Here is a 6,124-nt window from a genome sequence, read left to right as displayed (position 1 = left end):
GTGTTGTGTGAACTCTCTTTAGGGTCACATGGGCATTTATTATTCTTTCATCTAATTTCATTAAATACATGGAGAATACATTTATTGGGGTGAGGCCGTTTATTTGATCTAGTAGATAAAATAAAACATCCACAATAAGACAAATTGTCCTCATTTCCTATTTTCCTGACCATTGAGGGAAGAAGAAAGCTTACAATCCTAGATCCTTTCATCTCTGTCTCACATTTCATCTTCCCCTTCCATTTCCAAAGATGCTGCTTTTCTTTTTTAAGGCAGGGTAGTGTTTAGCTAGGGTTGGCTTCCATGTCTCACCTCTGAAAACAGTCACTAAGAGGCAGCATGACTCATTACCACTGTCTCAGGTGCTCCTGATATAGTGAATCTTTTGCCAACACTCAATACGTGTTTGTACAAAAAGGATTCAGCAATCCTTACAGTACAGGTGACCAGTCAACGGCCTAAGGAAACCTATAAAATGATCTGGAGGGCCAAACTGAGAAGTAATGAATATGTATCTGTGATATACTCTCTCCTCTCCTCTCTCAAGTTACTCCACCCTGCTTTATACTTTTTACTCCCTTCGGGTTACCACTAATCAAGGAAATTTTTAATTATTCCATTAGCCGAATATGGTTTAAAGTGAACTAAGTCTGCTCATAGAGTGTTTGCCATATTTTGTACCCACAGTCTATAATATATATATATATATATATACTTTAAAGGAAAATTGAACTTATGGAAGAGATAAAATGCACAGCCCTTGTCAAAAGCATCTATCAAACAACATGAGAATAATTACCAAGTGACAACTAGTGCCAGTTATTAAGTTACTTTCTCTTGGCTCCAAACCACTCTCTACACTCTGCTGGCCCCAGGTCTCTACAGATCACATTTCTGCTTTTCCAGCTGACTGATGGGGGCCCTAGAGGAAGACTGCAAGGCTAGAGCGCGAAGGAGAGGCTCACTTCTTCCCTTCCGCTCTCCATTTCTATGGACATCACCCCATTAACTCTTTTCCCACCAGTGGCAGCAACCCGTTCCCACAGCTGCAGCTGGATCAGGTTTGCAAAGTTTTCAGCATCACGTCCACACTCCGCACTGAACGGCACCACCTCCTTTGAAGTCTGAACTCAGCTCTGTGGGGTCTCTCCTCTTAAGTTTCCAAGTTTTAATAATTCCAATACCTTCTCTTTGTTCTCTCAATCCAAAAAATGGTAGCTGCTTCCTACAGTTGCTACCTCCTTGTTAACTAGAATTCACTTTTTACTCTTTCAGCTACCTGGTTATAAAACTTAGATTTCGTTAACAATTCTTCAAATTCTGTCTGAATAATACCAGATGTGATTTCTATCTCCTATCTGGACCTTGACTAACATACAACTTAACACATATAAAGTAGCATTATATAAACTGGGTACACTGAAATTGTTTTAAAATAAAACTGTATGTGAAAGTAGGGCAGGCAAGAAGGTAAAGTAAATGTGTAGCTGTCAGAGGTTGTTAGATGGAAGGGGGAAATGGTGGAGGAAAGGAAGGGAGGACTAACATTATAAAGTGGGAAGACAAGAAATATTGTCTATGGTAAGTATAGTAACAGAGAATGTGAGTATAATTTGAAATTGCATAGCAGAACTAGGATTAATGACATATGACAACAATTAAGAGAAGAGAGAAGGAGAAGACCGTGTCAGCAAATTAAATTATTTTATAACATAGCAGGATGATGTTTAGAGATGATAAATTAAAAATAATAAAATAAGCACATTATTTAACTATAAAGAATTAGAAACAAATGATTAAAGTGTTTATCTCTGAGGAATAATGCTAACGATGTGTAGGAGAAGGACAAAGTATAGTTGTCTTTCCCATAATGAATAAGTCTTTCCATTTAATTTTTAATATTTTATTAATTTGATTGTTTAAATTTTAAAAATTCAAGGAAACAGACTTGCACTTTTGGGATGATGGAGAAAATTACTTTTCCCTACTCCTCCCACTAATTACAATTAAGAACCATGACCATTATACATAAAACAAGCATAAGAAAGTTCTGAAAGGAGGAGAGAAGGCAGACAGACTAGGTATCTCAGGACTCAAGGAAGCACACACTATGAGATCCCTGGGTTACCTTTTTGCCTCATATATTCCAGTTATAGAAGTAAAAAGTCAACAACTGGGAAAGACCAATGAACACAGACTAAAAAGCCCCAAGAAAGCCTGCTCCTTCTAGCCAAAGAACCAGGGAAACGACAATCTAGCAAGACAGAAAGCTTACAGAAAATAGCTGTTCTACTCCAAACACTACAGAAAAAGCTGTGCCCTACCCCTACCCATGCCAAAAAGGAGGCAAAACTTCCACACTCAAGAGTGTCAGTCAAGAGCACATAGGGTGTCTGGACTCCACTCTAGCCCAGCAGTAAAGAACTGTCCTTCCCCTTCCCCCCTGCGGTGAGGACAGAGGAAGCCTAGTACAGAGTCAGGACTTTCCACACCACCAGGAGGTGATGAGGCCACCCTCCCCCTACCCCATGGTGTCAGTTGAAATTACATGGAGAGCGGTAATAAGATGCTGAGAATTCTGGCTCCAGACCAAAATCGTGGGTCTGATTTTTTTTTTTACACCCAATCATAGGCAATTACAAATGCTTCATCTGGTGGTCCTCAGCAGGGAAAGCTGCCCTCCCCACACCAGACTTGGTGCACAGCCAGAGCATTGCAGACTCTGAAGACAGTTAGAGGCAGGGCCCCAGGCCAGACTGGCTGGCCTTGCTCTTATGCATATCTGCATTCTTGAAAGTCTCCTCACTGGGGAAACTTGAGGATACTTTTCCACTCCTACTCCTTTCCCCTCCCTTTCCCCCAACCCCTGGGTTCATAAATGGCAGTGGCCTTTTGTTCAGGGCTCCCGCAGCAGTGAGATAGTACCCAGAGCCCCTGTGTTGACCCACCTGACTCCGGTGGGAAGCCAGCACTTTCTGGTTTAGCCTCTGGCTCACACTAAAGGCTTGACTCTTGCTTTCATTCTGGCTCAGCTCCCTCCAGCTCAGCTAGTACCCCTCCCAGTGAGGCAGGTGTCCTTGGAGGCATAATCAGGAGTCAGAACTTCACACCCACTTGGCAATAGCAAGGTGGTGTCATTCATTCCCTGCTGGAGTGGTATCAGAGAAAACCAGCTAAAACAGAAGTTTGAATAAGATCTAGAGTCTTTTAACATTCAAAATGTCCAAGTTTCCATAAAAAATCATTCATCATATCAGGAACCAGGAAGATCTCAAACTGGGTCAAAGAGGAAGTGTCAAGGAAATTTTAAAAATACTTTTGAAGAGAATGAAAATGAATTTACAACATATCAAAAATTCATGGTTCACAGTTAAAGCTGTGCTGAGCAGGAAGTGTATAGCATAAAATGCATATATTAGAAAAGAAAAAAAGTATCAAATCAATAATCTAAATCCCCACCTTAAGAACCTAGGAAAAATAAAGCAAGATAAATCCACAGTAAGCAGAAGGAAGTAAATAATAGAAATAAAAGCAGATATTAGTGAAATAGAAAAGATAAAAACAATAAAGAAAATCAATGAAACAAAGAGATGGTTCTTTGAAAAACTGAATAAAATTGACTAACCTCTAGCAAGACTGAAAAAAAAAAGGAAGAAGACACAAATTACTAATATCAGAAATATCATTATAGACCCTGCAGGCATCAAAAAGATCACAGACATTATTACAAACAGCTCTACACACATAAATTTGAAAACTTAGATGAAATGGACCAGTTCCTTAAAAAGAAAACGCTAACTACCATAACTCACCCAATATGAAATAGACTATTTGAATATTCTTATAACTATTAAGGAAATTTAATTCATAATTTTAAAGCTCTCAAAAAGGAAATCTCCAAGCCAGATGGGTTCACAGGAGAGCTCCAACAAACTTTTAAAGAAGAATTAACACTAATTCTATGCAATGTCTTCCAGAAAGTAGAAGAGTGAAGAAAACATCCCAATTCATTTTATAAAGCTAGTATTACCCTGATACCAAAACCAGACACACACAGCACAAAAACAGAAAGCTATAAATCAACATTTGAAGACCACATATCCACAGAGGACTAGTATCTAAAATATAGAAACAACTCTTAAAATTCACCAGTAAAAACAATAATCCAATTAGAAAACTGACAAAAGTTATGAAGAGACATTTTACTGATGGCTATAAGCACATGAAAAGTTGTTCAACATAATCAGCAATCAGTGAGTTGCAAATCAAAGCCACAGTGAGACATCACTACACACATATCACAATGGCTACAATAAAAAATAGTGACACTGAATGTTAGGAAGGATGTGGAGACACTGGATCACTCACTGATAGCTAGTGGGCATGTAAAATGGTACAGCCACTCTGGATAGCAGATGGGCAGTTTCTTAAAAAGCTAAACATACAATTACTACACAACTCAGCAATTGCATCCCCAGGCATTTACCCCAGAGAAGCAAAGGCTTATGTTCACAAAAAAAACCTATACATGAAAGTTTATAGCAGCTTTATTCATAACAGCCAAAAACTGGAAACAACCCAGATATCCATCACTGGGTAAATGAGTAAACAAACTGTGGTATATCTATATCGTGTAATACTTCTCTGTAATAAAAACAAACGGACCTTGATACAGGCCAAAATCCAGATAATAATACTCAGTGGGGGAAAAAAGCCAATCCAGAAGATTACAAACTGATTCCATTTATATAACATTCTTGAAATGATGAAATTATAGACATGGAGAGGAGATTAGTAGTTATCAAGGTTTAAAAGAAGGTAGGGGTAGGAGGGAAGTGGATGTGGATATAAAAGACAACATGAGATATCTGGTGGTGATAGAAATACAGGAAGATCTAAATCCTGATTGTATCTCTGTCAGTATCTTGGTTGTGATGTGCACTATAGTTTTGCACGATGTTACCACTGGAGGAAACCAGCTAAATGTTATGTAAGAGCTCTCTCTATTATTCCTTACAATTGCATGTGAATCTACAATTATTCAAAATTAAAATTTTAATTTAAAAATATTTTAATTTCTTTTAATATGAGGGAAAAGACCACAGTTTGCAGCCAGTTAACATGACAAGGAAATACTTAGAAAGAACGTGGCAATGCCTTCAGGTCATTGAAAATGATACCACAGTTTTTCTCAAAATACAAAGAGGATTTATTATAAATTGTACTTCATAAAATATATTAACTCCCTAGCATTCAATTTTTATGATCCACAGGGATTTGATTCCCTCTTCTGAATTCTGCAATTCTGGTACAAATTACATTTAAGCTGATCCAACTGGGAGTTGCTAAACCTGATTAAAACAATCATGGTCATAAAGAGATGCTGTAAAATTGGTATTAGAACTATTCAACGCACAACCTCCTCCCATCCCTCTAGCTCCTTCCTACACACACACACAAAGTGTTTGTCTTTTAGGCATGTGCTCCCAGGTAATCAAAGGCTGCATAAAGTTATTGATTTTAAATTCTCCTTAATTAACAAACTATTACCTTGACTTTCTGAATAATTCTAGCATAAAATAGCTCATGAAACCAACATTCCCTGTTTTTCCATTTTTCATACTTTTGGACATTGTCCTTTTGTATTCTATTCAGATGAGGAACTCAAAGCTAAGAAGCAGTTACCTAAAGACTGACAATTGGGAATTTATGGACATTTCTTTTTCTCCATAGTTACTTCTTTTCCTTTCTTTTCCAAGAAACTAAATACCATGGCCATTGTTCTGCTGCAAATTTACATTATTTTCTTACCCCAAGTGTGGAAAACTAAAAATATAAGCAGAGGCAAATTGTAGGGTGAAAAATAGGCTATTCCTCACCTACCTTCACAATTTAGTGTCTCAAGGGGATCAAGATGGAGTAAGAGGACATGGAGCTCACCTTCTCCCACAAACACATCAAAAATACATCTACATGTGGAACAATTCTCACTGAAGACTAACCGGAGACTGGGGGAAGCACTCTTGTACAGCCAAGGCTGCAAAAAGACACACATGCAATCCGATAGGAAGGGAAGAAAAGTGATCAGGTCTGGACCCGTGCCCCTGAGAGGGGTCCTAAGTAT

Source organism: Orcinus orca, chromosome 12, assembly GCF_937001465.1.
Source record: "Orcinus orca chromosome 12, mOrcOrc1.1, whole genome shotgun sequence".
NCBI lineage: Eukaryota > Metazoa > Chordata > Mammalia > Artiodactyla > Delphinidae > Orcinus > Orcinus orca.
Note: the sequence above shows the minus strand (reverse complement) of the source record.